The sequence below is a fragment of the Prionailurus viverrinus genome, chromosome F1, assembly GCF_022837055.1.
Source record: "Prionailurus viverrinus isolate Anna chromosome F1, UM_Priviv_1.0, whole genome shotgun sequence".
NCBI lineage: Eukaryota > Metazoa > Chordata > Mammalia > Carnivora > Felidae > Prionailurus > Prionailurus viverrinus.
The window spans coordinates 14324837-14339526 of NC_062577.1; the positions used below are offsets into that span (position 1 = coordinate 14324837).

General features: G+C 38.9%; 1 protein-coding gene across 6 annotated transcripts in view; it reads left to right on the top strand.

Annotated features, from left to right (window-relative positions):
* Nucleotides 1-14690, top strand: part of RABGAP1L (RAB GTPase activating protein 1 like) — a 765564-nt gene that overhangs the window by 613345 nt on the left and 137529 nt on the right. The window lies entirely within an intron of this gene.

The window sequence follows — 14690 nt, forward strand, 5'->3', positions numbered from 1 at the left end:
TGTGTTAGGGTGATAGTATGTATGAACTAGTCTCAGACTTTTTTGTGAGGCTGATATGTATAAAATAACTTCTAGTAGGACTTGGAGTGAAAGTTAGTAGGTTCAGATTGTAACAATAGGAAGACAAACGTTTATCTTATAGGTAAGGCTCTAGAATGGGCCACTGTGATAGTGGTTTCCATGGCAGCAGACTTAGCATTTAGCTTTTGGCCATCTGTTTTAGGATTATTTACAACAAAGCAAGAAAAGCCTGCTTAGACAGTGCTTTCTTTTCTCTAAGGGACTTGGAAAGCTTTGGGTGTTGATCTGTCCATTTCCATCCCACATCTGCAAAATGGCTGTCGATACATTGCTCCTTATCATATGCCTAATAAAACTAAGTGAGATTTATAAAATAATTTGATATGGAAATTTCTATCCAGAAAATAGTGGGATCAGATTAGAGAACACATTTTTTAAAAAAAATTTGGAACCAATTTACAAGTGTTAATTCTTGCACCTCTGGAAAATACTTGGGAATCTTCTTAACCTAACCTAAATACATAAATAGAAATTTCCCTTTTGAACAAAGAGACAGAGATCCCATGTCTTACAGACCTTATGTTCTTACAGAAGGAAACAGACAATAAATGACTAACATAATAAGTAAAGAATGTATTTAATGTGTTAGAAGGTGATAAATAGCTATGAAAAAAGGAAACATCCGGTGAAATAAACAAGACCAGACTGAGGAGGAGAAGGAAAGTTACAGTTGTTATTAGGTAGTCAGAGTGGGTAGACCTCTTTAAGAGAGTGAAAAAAGGGTTAGCCATGGAGATATCTGGGGAAGAGCATTCCACCAAGTTCAAAGGTCCTGCCGCTGGCTCATGCCTGGTGGGTTGGAAGAACAGCAAGAACGCCAGTGTAGCTGGAGTGAAGTGAATGAAAATGAGAGCTAAAGGAGAGGAAGTTCAAGAGTTTACAAGGAGCCAGCGAATGTAGGAGTTAGGCTTTACTTTGGGTGAAGCGGCTAGCCCTTCCAGAGTTTTGAGTGGAAAAGTGGTATGATCTGTCTGAGGTTTCAGAGGATCACAATGCTTACTTACTGTGTTGATTACAGACTACCACAAGGTAAGGGTGAACGTAGGGAGATCCGACAGGGGTTTCTGCAGTAATCTTGTTGAGAAGTAATGATAGTGTTTGCCCGCTGAGAACATTGGGGATGGAGATGGAGTGGAGATGGAGGTGGCTGGAACCTGAGTATATTTTGAAAGAGAACCAAGAGGATTTCATGACACATTAGACATGGTTATGAGAGGAAATAGGGAGTCAAGATGACTCCACAGATTTTGGACTAGGCGATAAGTAGATAGAATTGCTGTGGAGTTATTAAACTTATTACTTCCAATGTACTTTGACATAGACTTCATCTAAGCACCATACCTACTTGAACACTTTTCTTCGTGAGACACTTTTTTTTTATTTTAACTTATTTTAAAGTAAATTCTAAATGTTAAAAAGTCCAATTCAATGTTGAAAGTAAATAACTGGGAATAACTGGGAAGAAAAACTATATTGTCTTTCAAGTGAATTCTGTATTCAAAAAAAATCAGTTTCCAAAGATATCAAGAAAAATAGGTCTCTGAATCTTCATCCTGGAATGCAGACTTTTAAAGCCTTTAGGACTGATTGTTTTATTTGGCTGGGCCAAATGACTAAGCATGAGCCACACTTGTCTGTGGACTTTGAAAGCATATTGCAGTGGCCATTGTGACTTTGATTGAATTTTGTGGGACGTTGGTTTGAAAGACAGACTTCAGCCCCTGATTGTTCCAGAGCTGTCAGAGAAAAGTACTGTAACTGGAACAGTGCTGTAGGAATCTGTTAAAATAAAACATTCATTTCTAAGAGAGAAAAATTAGAGTTAGGAGAACTAGTAAGGTAGAAAGCTAAATGTCTTCAAAGGAAATTTGGTAGCATTGGATAATCATTGATAATGAAAAACCCAGGAAAACAATTCAAAATTATGAGATACATAGGGAAGGATTTTTTTTCAATATAATTTATGAAGCTACTTAGGGGTTGTAGGCAACTAACAATTGTCAGGCTGGAAACATGGGATCCGAAAGACACAGAAACTTAAAATGTTAGAAAGTAAGTTCAAAATAGGATCAGAGTGGACCATTTCTGGAATGAGTATGTCCAACCAGAGTGACTTGCGTGAAGGTGAACAGGTAGACATGAATTGTTATTTCAAGTAAGAATAGCGTTATTTGATTTTGTTTTTTGTTTTTACGTTTTGCTTGGGGGTTTGTTTTTTGTTTTTGCATTATCTAAGGAAAGTAACTTTCTTGGGTATTTAAAATAGTACTCACAGGACACTAGTTTTTATTATGGTATAATCCACATAACGTTGTGTTTGTTTCACTTGCAAAATTTGTTTCTTGGGGTGAGGACTTTCAAGATCCACTCCCTTAGGTACTTTCAAACATGCAGTATGGTACCAACTATGGTCACTATGCTGTATGGTACATCCTCATGGCTCGTTTATTTTATAATGAATAATGTCATCATTTTATAATGAAATTTGTACATTTTGACCCCCTTTACCTACTTTGCCCCCTCCTACACTCCCTGCCTCAGGCATCAGTCTGTTCTCTTATATCCATGAGCTTGGTATTTTTGTTTTGTTTTTGTTTCATTTTGTTTTGTTTTAGATTCCACAAATAAGTGAGATCATACGATATTTATCTTTTTCTGCCTGACTTATTTCACTTAACATAATGCCCTCAAGTGCCATATTGTGCCCAATGGCAACATTTCATTCTTTATTGTGGCTGAATAATACTCCATTGTGTACGTATACCACATTTTCTTTAGCCCTTCATCCATCGGTGGCCATTTAGGTGGTTTCCATTACTGGCTATTGTAGATAATGCTGCAGTGAACATAGGGGTGCATGTTATGTTTTCAAATTAGTGTTTTCATTTTATTCAGATAAACAACCAGGAGTGAAATTGCTGGATTGTCTAGTAGTTTTAATTTTTAATTTTAATCTAATTATTTGAAGAACCTTCATCTTCCATTGTGGTTGCACCAGTTTACATTGCCACCAACAGTTGCACAAGAGTTCCCTTTTCTCCATATCCTTGCCAACACTTATTTCTTATCTTTTTGATAAGAGCCACTCTAACAGGTGTGAAGTGATATCTCATTGTGATTTTGATTTGCATTTCCCTGATGATTAGTGGCGTAGAACACCTTTTCATGTACCTCTTAGTCATTTGTATGTCTTCTTTGGAAAAAGGTCAGTTCAGATCCTCTGCCCATTTTTTAATTGGATTGTTTGGGGTTTTTTGCTATTGAGTTATATGAGTTCTTTATATATTTTAGACATTAACCCTTTATAAGACATATGATTTGCAAGTATTTTCTCTCATTCAATATATTGCCTTTTCATTTTGTTGATGATTTTCCTTTGCTGTGCAGAAGTTTTTTAGTGTGATGTAGTCTTACTTGTTTATTTTTTCCTTTTTTTTTGTCTTTGTTTTTTGATGTCAAATCCAAAAACAATCACCACCAAGACCAATGTCAAGGAGCTTACCACCTATGTTTTCTTCTAGGAGTTTTATGGTTTCATATCTTATGTTCAAGTCTTTCATCCATTTTGAGTTAATTTTTGTGTATGGTGTAAGATAGTGGTCCAGTTTCATTCTTTTGCACATGGCCTTCCAGTTTTCCCATCCTCCTTTATTGAAGAAATTGTCCTTTCCCCCCAGGATATACAGTCCTGGCTCCTTTGTTGTAAATTAATTGACCATATATGCATGGATTTATTTCTGACTTTTCTATTCTGTTCCACTGATCTACATGTCTGTTTTTTAATGCTACTACCATACTGATTCGATTAATTTGGCTTTGCAATATAGTTTGAAGTCAGAGAGTGATGCCTCCAGCTTTGTTCTTCCCTCTCAAGATTGCTTTGGGTATTGGATCTTTCCTGGTTCCAGAGAAACTTTAAAATTGTTATGTTTCTGTGAAATATGCCGCTGGAATTTTGATAGAGATGACATCAAATCTATAGATTGCTTTGAGTATATGGACATTTTAAAAATATTAATTCTTCTAATCTATGAGCATGGAGTGTCTTTCTACTTATTTTTGTCTTCAGTTTCTTTCATTAATGTCTTTTAGTTTTCAGTGTACAGATCTTCCCTTGGTTAAATATATTCCTAGGTATTTTTTGATGCAATTATAAATGGAATTGTTTTCTAATTTCTCTTTCTGATAGTTTCTTATTCATGTATAGAAATACATATAGAATACACGCAGAAATACATTGGTTTTTGTATCACAGGACATCTTTTTAATTTATAACACGGTTATGAGGCAGATGTGAGGTGAAACTCAGAGAAGGAAGATGTAAGTAGTACAATATCCAAGCACCCTGCTGGAACTAAAGCATAGGTTTCCAACCTAAAGTTTTAAAATTGTGTTTAAACTGAGACCTACATTTTAAAATAGCTTTTATATTAAAACCCTGACCACCCAGACACATCTGAATAAAAACTTACCCTTGTAATTTGTCACGCACTCTGACGTTTCCTCTTCTACTACTGTTTTGTATTTTGTGTCATTTAAACTCCCCTCCCCCCAAGAAAAGTCTTCAAACTGAAAAGGTAGTCATGACCCACTAACTCGATCTCACAACAGCTTGCAATATTGAAAACACCCTGAGGCCTGTCATACTGTTCACACCACCTCCCCCTTCCCCATCCTGATAGGCTGCAACTTGTAAGAGGTGTTAACAGTGAATAATGGAAGTAGGGGTGTGGTGAGAATGTGAGTCATCATGCCATCATTATAGCTGGATGTGCTAGCAACTGGAAATTTTAGGAACAGCGGATTGAGAGATCAAGGCTACGTGTTAGACAAAGGTGAAGGCAGGTAGGGAAGAGGTAAAAAAGTTGCACTCACCATTTCTTAGGTATAGCTTTGAGATTGAAGATAGAATGTTGGCCAAAAATAATGAAAATTGTTTTAATTTTAATTATTTTCAAAGTTAGGATCCTTGTATGGTTGTATCTTCTTTGAATGGACATGTTCTCATTTAATTAATTACCCAATAAAATGAATCACTTTCCTCTAACTTTTAAAGAACTAGGTGATCAGTGATTTCAGTGAACAGACTGGTTTTAAAATAGGTAGGAGAGTTGCAGGTGAAAAATAACTTACTAGCCCTGTATGTGGTTTATTTCTGTGAGTGGACCAACAAGATGTATTAACAAACCCCACTGGATTAGATAAATAACTTTATTCTTTGAAAAGCTGTGTAATAGTAAATATCAAAAATGTTTTTGTGTTTATTTTTTCTGATTTAAGTAACATGTTTTAAAATTTTCAAATATCTCCCTGCTCCTATGGTTTCAGGCAGTTTAATAAAATCAGGAAATATGCTGACCCATCAGACTTGATTTGAAAAGTCATATTGAATATACACTTCCTCGGGTTTTGTTGAATATTGTTATTCAAATGTTACCTTGTAGTTACAAATTCTGCTATTACAGACCTTCTTAAACTTGATTCTTGGCTTCGTGGACTCTAAATCAGTAGAAATTTTGATTTCTTTATACAAGCATATGAGGATTTTGTTTTTCCTGGTAAGCTATATACCTTTTATTAGATTCTTTTAATCTTTTAATTTTTTAAATATTTTTATTTATTTTAGAGAGAGAGAACAGGAGCAGGGGAGGGGCAGAGAGAGAGGGAGACACAGAATCTGAAGCAGGCTCCAGGCTCTGAGCTGTCAGTCCAGAGCCCAACACAGGGATTCAACTCATAAACCATGAGATCAGGACCTGAGCCAAGGTTGGACAGCCAACTGACCGAGCCACCCAGGCTCCCCTTATTAGATTCTTAAGAGGAATTCAGTGACTCAAAAAAATTAACCTCTATATTGTGGAACAATCTTAAACTTGTTAAGTAAATTGATATTTCTGTAGAGCATGTAAGAGTTTATGAATGGGTATCTACAAATATTCAAGGGCTTATATATATAAACTTTATAATTCTTGACCTGTCTTTTTATATATTTTTATTCAGTATCATTTATATTATATTAGGTTGAATTGATGAAATTGCCATTCTTTTTGGTAAAAAATGTCAGATATTAAACATTGTATATAATTTAATTCAGTATTTCATGCCTCCATGTGATTCAATGCTATGTATGATATCTATTCAATGCTATAAGGATGAAATACTAAAATTTTGAGTCTTTTAATTATAATGGAATTCATTTAGCTGCCGTTGCTCTCATAGGAATAAAGAAAAATAAACCAGAAGAGTAAAATACCTGTAGTAGAAGTTAGAGTACTGTGTATACCTTGCTTCTATGGACATGCAAACTTTTCCTAAGAATTACTCTCTAAAGACTGGGAAGCAAGTCTTGTCTGTTTTCCTTCCTTCCTTCCTTCCTTCCTTCCTTCCTTCCTTCCTTCCTTCCTTTCTTCCTTCCTTCCTTCCCTCTCCCCTTCCTTCCCTCCCTCCCTTCCTCCTTCTTCCCTCCTTCCCTTCCTTCCTTCCTTCTTTCCTTCACTTTCTTCCTTTCTAGTTGATTTTTATTTGGAATAATGTTGCACATGCCTCATTTGTGATGCACCTCATTAGTAGCAAAGTTCATCACATCCTCAAAATATTCTGTTGCGGGGGTATGCCTGGGTGGCTCCGTTAAGCATTCAACTCTTGATTTCAGCTAAGGTCTTGATTTCAGGATTGTGAGTTCAAGCCCCGTGATAGGCATGGAGCCTACTTTAACAACAACAAAAAAAATCTGTTGGTGGATCTTCATAAAATAAAATTTTAAAATAGAAATTAGCCTATTTCATTATTTGAACAAAATTAAAACTTCAAAATGTGACATTGAATTCAAACAAGGTAATTAAGAAAGAAAGTTCATTTACTGAGTGCACAGTGAGATCGTGACTTGAGTGCCTGTCGTGTGTCGGGAGTTAAGATGAGACTTTAAAGGGGGTGCCTGGGTGGCGCAGTCGGTTAAGCGTCCGACTTCAGCCAGGTCACGATCTCGCGGTCCGTGAGTTCAAGCCCCGCGTCGGGCTCTGGGCTGATGGCTCGGAGCCTGGAGCCTGCTTCCGATTCTGTGTCTCCCTCTCTCTCTGCCCCTCCCCCGTTCATGCTCTGTCTCTCTCTGTCCCAAAAATAAATAAATGTTGAAAAAAAAATTAAAAAAAAAAAAAAAAGATGAGACTTTAAGGATTAACAGGGGTAAAAGAGTATCTGAGGCAGGGGGAAGGATGTTCCAAACAAAGAATATGCAGAGACCCAGAGGTAGGAAAATATGGCACTGTCTAAGCCCTCATCATAGTTGATGACTGGAGAATAGGAAATGGAAGACAAGGTATCCAGGAGCCAGACGGCTGGTGCAAAGCCATGTGAGCCATGGTACGCAATTTGGATTTTTCCTGGGGGCAATGGGAAGCGTTGTGAGGGGTTGAATAGGAGGTGGAAATGATCAGCTGCTTTAGAAAGGTCTTTCTGGCTGCTGTGTGGCGATGAACTGAAAGGGGTGAGATTAGATATTAGTGACAGACCAATTCGGTGAGAAGTGACCAGAGTATCTGCTATGGGCTGGAGAGAGATGGACAGATTCCAGAGATATTCAGGAGGTGGAATCAACAGAACTTAGTGATTAAATGTGAGCATTACAGCCGGGAAAGAGAGCCGCAACGACACCCAGAACTCTTAGGCAACTTGGTAGTAATCACACTGCAAAGGGAACAAACAAAAAGCAACAAGTTACAAGGCTGGAACACAGTGAGTGAAGTGTTGGACACGTTAGGTTTGCAATGTGTATCCACAGACTCATATCCAAATATATAGAGATGCCAAGTAAGTGGATGCTAGAGATCTGAGCTGACAGTAGGCATTTGGAGGTCATCGGCATTGAAACCACGGGAGTGGGTGAATTCTCACAGAGGAGCAGAGAGGAGTGTTGAGGATAGATACGTTAACATGTAAAAAATGGGCTGAGAAGTAGAAGCTGGTGAGACTGAGACAGCAGGAGCAAACCCAGTAGAGAAGTGAAGTGTGAATGCTAAGGGAAGATGTATTCATTTTCAAGAAGGAAGAAGTTGAATAAATGTCAGCAGTGCTTAGAGGTCATATAAGGTACTGAGGAGTGGAAAGCAGACATTGTGCAATAATGATAAAGAGGTCCTTAATAGCCTTAGTGAGAGCAGTTTCAGTGGAGTGATGAAGTATAAACTCCAGTGATTCAAGAAATAATTGGAAGGGGAGGAAATGGAGAACGGAAGATAACACAATACTTCTAAGAAGCTTAGTGTGGAAAGAAGATGGGAGATGGAAGAGACGGCCAGCAGGCCAGGGCGTAAGTACGAGAGAGATGAGAAGATAAGAGGTTGAGATGGGTTTCAGGGGGATGGGAAAATGAGTGTTTAAATGCTAAAAAGCCTCAACGAATCAGTTTCTTCACTGAGCACCTACTGTATACCAGGCACTGTGCTAGATTCAGGGAATATCAGGTAGAACAAAAGCAGATATACTCCCTGAAATCATGGGGTTTACACTATTGTGTGGAAATATTACATAGTCACCTTAGTAAATGTGTAATTACAGAGTGAGATAAATGCTCAGATGGGATGTAGTAAGGCTATATGAGGAGAAGGAACAAAGGAGCCTGACTGACTCAACCAACAATTTGGGGACAGCTTTCTTGAACTGAGATTCTAAGGCATTGCCGACTGAAGGAACAATATGTACAAACACTGTGAGGTAGGAAGGAGTAAGGTATGGTTAAGAAATTGGGAGAAGGCCAATGTGACTATAGCTCAGAGAATCCTGAGGGTTGATATGTAGGGACCAGACCACTCCATCTTTAAATAAGAAGGAAAGGCCCACAGAAAGAGAAATGTTGAAAATTCAGTAAAGAAAGGGGAAAATATCAACAGAGACAGGATTATGAGGAGGTAAGGGCTTAGATTAAAAAAGAATGGACCTTTTTTCCACTCAAGGGAATGAGGAGGAATCGACGGACATAAAGGGAATGTGCAGTTTGATGAGAAAATTGAGAGTATTTCATTTGAAGGTTTGTGTTATTTCAGTTAAGCAGATTCTAGAATGAAGGGAATACATAGTAGAGTAAGAGGTGTTAGAGAACATAGAGAAGTTTTTAGAACAAACATTGCAGAGATTGGAAGAACTAAGTGGGAAAACGCAAGATTATTGGACTATTGTTGGAGATCATGAATTCATAGTGGCAAAAATCTGCAGTGTTTTGTGAGTTTCTCTGGAAACACTCAGCAGCCCAGATGTATTCATGAAGAAACGAGTTATTTTGACCCAGATTTGAGGTTTGCCAGAATGAGGCAAAAGAAGGACAGTGGGGCCAGGGCAATGGTGCATTAAGAGACCAGATCTTGGGGGGAGGAGAGGGATGAGGAAAAGGGGAATCCCTGACTTGTAGCCAATTTCTATGGTGTAAATATTCCCACCATGGCCAATTTCAAGGTACCAGTGACTTAAGAACTGGCTCACACAATGTCCAAGTGCTAACAGTTGCTTCTCAGGAACTGGTAGTTGATGACTCTAGCGCACCACAGGTTCAGAGACGAGGGTAGTGGCCAGAGAGTGGTTGACATGATGGAAAATGGAGACTAACAAATAGAAAAGAAAGTGAAGACCAATGAGGCCTGCAAGAAACGCGGGTGAGGGAGAGCTGCAAAGAATTGTTGAAATCCATGACTAAGGAGATTGGTAGAGGAGGACGTTAAATGACTTGGTGGTGGTTACCCAAGAAAAAAGCAACTTTCCTCCCAAAACTCTTGTATTTGAAAGACAGTTGGGCGACAATACTGACTTGTACTTAAATTTTCCAGCTGTTAGCTCAGGTTGATTAGCGGCAGCAGAACCACACCAATTGCTATTTTGCCATCTATGGCCATCTCCTCTGACTTGCTTCTCTCCTTCCTAGCAACAGTGCTACTCTCTCTCCCGTCTTCCTGTGATCATAGACATTCGAGATGCACTGGGGAGAAATGTGCAGAGCAACAAACAGGAGCAGGGGAGGTGAGGGGGGGCCCTGCCATCTTCACCACAACACCAAAATTGTCTTCCGGCCCTATGCGGGAGAGGTAGCCACCAATGACAAGATGTTACCATGGTAACTACTTGCCTCGGAAAATTCTAAGCTCTGCTCCAGCTCAGTTACCTCTCTACTGAGATGGACAATTATCTACCCTCCCACAGTGCATTGGTATAATTTGATCTTGCCTCTCACAAATCATGTTTTTAATGGAATATGGTAAATTTGTTAATCTAGAAATTTAACATTTTTCCCTGTTTGAGACCTCCGTATTTGTAACCATGAATTTTAATTTAACTGTTTGAAAAAAAAACTTTCACACTAGAACAAAAGTGTTAAGAACATTTGTATTGAAAGCAATTTACTTCTAATTTCTTCATAGTATTTGCTGTTTATTTCTGGATGTTATTGCTGTGTGTAAACAAGAATATAATCTCCCAAACAAATGCTTTCTTTGAATTAGCAATGAGGCCACACAGAAGTTTCTGTCAACTTCATGGATCTAAAATGTGTGCCCTTATGTGCACTGTGGAAAGGGTTCATTTTTAATGGAACCACATCTGGTGTTCCTTTCCTATAAAGACCTCTACATTGACAACCACAGTTGGGAATATTTGGCTTAAAGGATCATAATCTTCTGCTGGGGAAGTATTATGTTGTAGTATACAGAAAGGTGATAAATAACAGATTGATAACAAAGTAGTTTCTATATCAAAACATTTACCTTTTTTTTCCTTCGAGGCTTCTGTTAACGTTCATAGTCCTCAGTGTGCCTCCTATTTGGGGCATTGTTTTGTTTTCCCTCCAAAACAGGGGTTAATGCAGGTTGATCTTGCTTCTCCCAATCGTGTACTGTGGGAACGGGCAGGAAACGTGTAAATGTGGGCATACTCTGAAACACTTGATGACAGGTGGAGAAAATAGGCCACAGCTCCAGATGCCCAGGCGTCAGGCACCCTCCCCATTTAGAAAACTCAGCTTTTCTGGCTGTTCCTAATCAGCTAGAATGCATTTGTCCCTTATTTACTTCTGCCATTTTATTCTACCACTACCCCTATACCTGCCAGTCATTTTCTTTCAGTTTATTAAGGAGAAAGCCATATAGATATTTTTAAATTAACTTGATGGGTAAACCTGGGTATTGTATCTTGAGCTAATCTATATAAATCATTAGGTTGTCCTACACCAAAGAAAAATAAGATAAACGGATATAAAAATTGATTTTTATACGGGCGTCTCTCTATTTAGTAAGAGAAACAATAAATCATAGGATTAAAGCATTACACCCTTTTATGCATTCCAAACAGTACGATGTCCTCAGGCAGAGCTTCCCACATAGAATTAACAACAAAAATGAATCCTCAAAACTGCTATTTCGACTAGCAGTCTCTCTCCCTTCAAGCTTTAAGTATCTTTTTCTCCCCAGCAACTAATTCACTCTCAGCTAATGGTTATGCTCTTAAGTGGGAGTTTTCATATTTCATATACCTTTCTGCAGTGTTTTGCCCAACACTGTCTATCTGTTATAATTTGTGTTTATCTGTGTTGGAGAATAAAGTTAGAACCCGTCTTCACTCTTTGGAAACAGTGGTAACAAATAATTTTCCCACAACTAATTACACTGAGATCCACCTTTCTTTGATTATTTTTTTTTCTTTACTATTTGAATTCATATTAAGATTATATTTAAAGTGTGCTCCACAGTTTGTGTTTGGAGATCTATTTTAGACAAGAAAATGTATATAGTGTTCCTCTGTGTCTTTGTTGCTCCTCACTAGAAATAATTTAATTTTGATTCTTTCAGGTAGCAATTAAAATAGATGTAAATGTTGAAAGTATTTAAGATAGGTTGGATTAAGAAGTCTGGGCCATTGGATCGTGGGGGGGGTTAGTATTCCAAACCTCCCAACCACAGCTGTTTCAGCTGCAGGTGCCTCTACTCTGGGGAGAATCAGGTAAAATTACATTATATTTACTTGGTTATTATATTCTTATTTCGCCAACTCATGGACCCATTTAGCATTTCACTGGCAAATAACTGAGTCTCATTAATGCTCTGGAGAACTTACTTATTTTACTGTTATGCCTTTTTCTCTCCTTCTCCCTACCCCCCAGCAAAAAATTCTTTTAAAGCAGTGGAAGTAATACGTAAATGAAAATAGCAACCAAAAAAAGATAGTGAAAATGTTTAAGTGTTATTCACATGTCTCCAACTGTTGTCAACCTTTCTGAAGCTCCACTTAAAGGCAAACAAACTGCTGAGGGGAAAATTATATTCCTTGTTATAGCTGATAGTTGTGATTGAATGGGAAATACTTTCTCATTGTCAATTCCCCTGGCCTGGGGACTTTTTATTGGTACCCAGTAGAGAGTGATTTCTTTCCTCTGGAGTGTCTAACCTTTTCCCTGCCTGCACCACTTCCTACCCAGATGACTGCAGTATGCAGTTGACATGGTCTCTTTCAGATACCCATTATTTATTATTATGATGCTGCTGCTGTTATTATTATTATGTGAGGGAATCTTGGAGCACAAATCACATGAAGAGGTAGTGAAACTTCGTGTTAAGTGGTTTAGGTTAGAAGCTTCAGCACCCAAGCTGGCACAGGGTCAGCGCATTTATCAGTGTGTTCTCTGCAGCGTTTCATTCTCTTTTCCACGTACAGCGTTATCCTCCAGTATCCCTTACCCCCAAGATCACAGTGCTTCCCACTAGCCCTTGCTCCATGTTGAAGTTTCTTGCTAGGTTGATTCCTCAATAGGCAGTACTTTTTTTCTGGGTCTCATGTCTGCCCCCAGTTTCATGTCTGTAGTAATCTGCTAGGGCAGCCGTAATAAAATACCACAGACTGTGTGGCTTAAACAGCAGAAATCTGCTTTCTCACTGTTCTGGAGGCTGGAAGTCCAAGATCAAGGTGTTGGCAGGTTTGGTTTCTTCGGAGACCTGTCTCCTTGTCTTACAGGTGGCTTCCCCCTCACTCTGTTCTCACATGGTCATCCCTCTGTATTGTCTGTGTCCTATTCTCTTAAGGACCCCAGTCCTGGGGGTTAGAGCTCCAACAGGTGCATTTGGGAAGCATACAGTTTAGTCCATAATAAGGTCTTTTTCATCATCAACAAAGTGTCAGCTTCTCTCCACTTTCTCTGAAAATGCTCTCTTCTGAACATGGATCTTGTTTGGCAACTCTTAACTGATCTCCAGCATCTGGTAATAAGACGTGACAGTTTCTGATGTTTGTCAGCACACCAAAGTTCTCCCATGTTATCGTGAAATCTCAGATTATCGAAAAGATTTTCTTTTTCTTCACAGTTTCACCCTCCACTTCCATCAGCCCACGTGGTTGGCAAGGCGTTTCCTCTGGCATGTGTGTTAGCTTGTTAAAAGTTCTAATTTACCTTATATAAGGTTCTGGTATAGTCTCACTGCATTAACTTCCTTATTGTCCCGCCTATATATTATATCATATCTTATATAAACCACAACCTCCTTGTTCCTGTTCCTTTCCTAAAAGAGAGGCAGTGAGTTGTGCAAGTAAGTTATGTCTTAACAGGATGTCCAGCGATAGAAGAAGGTCTCTCTTCTATTATAATAAAATGGATTATTTTAGGCAACAGCAGATTGTGAATACAACATAGGAACTTAGTTTATTTTCTGAAATCATTTACATAAAATTTTTTCTTCTAAGACATTTCACCAAATTTTAAGATGGCCGTTGTTTAAGAGGTCAGATGCCATGCATTGCCTTGCCGGGGGAAGATCCTGAAGAAAATTGTCTGGCATAGCAGGAGCTTATTAGACCCTTCAGAATCCATAGTCTCAAGCCCCTGACTTCGCCTATCTGGACTGTAACAGCCACCTGAGAATAACTGGTCTCTCCGGCTTGAGTTCCTGGCTTCTCCAGTTTCCTGTATTCACCACCACTGGAGTTGTCTGCCTGGAAAATCAACCTCCTCTTGTCACTCCTCACCTCCCAGTACCCTGCTGGCTCCCTGTTACCTGCAGGATACGCCCCCCCCTCCCCCCCCACCCCCCCACCCCCGCCTCAGCTTGGCAGACAGCCCCTTCTTTCACACCAATATGCCATGCCCCTTCCGGGCTTTGGCACATCTTGTCCCTTCCGCCTGGAGTACTTTCCCTCTGTGGAGTGCCTGGAAAAGGCAGAGGCTTTGGAGGCAGACGTGTCTAGTGTTGAATTCTGACTCCACTTCTTACTGACTGAGTGACCCTGAGAAATTTACTTAATCTCCTTGAGTAGTTTTCTCATCATGAAACGAGGTTAATACCTACGGCACAAGGATGTTGTAAGAATGATTAAAGCTAAGCATATATGAGACTGACCGCTAAATTATTTATCATTTCCAGTTGCAGTTATGGGATCAAGCAAACCCCTATTTACCCTAGACCCAGATCAGACATCACCTCCTCTGGGAACCTAGGCTGTTATTTACTCTAACTCTGGTAATTCCTGCACTAGAGCAACAGAATTGTGGTGAAAAATGTGGTTTTTCTGAAGCCATGTTGTTGGAGTTCAAATCTTGGCTTCTTTATTTATTACCGCTATGATCTCTGGTAAGTTACTTATACTCCCTG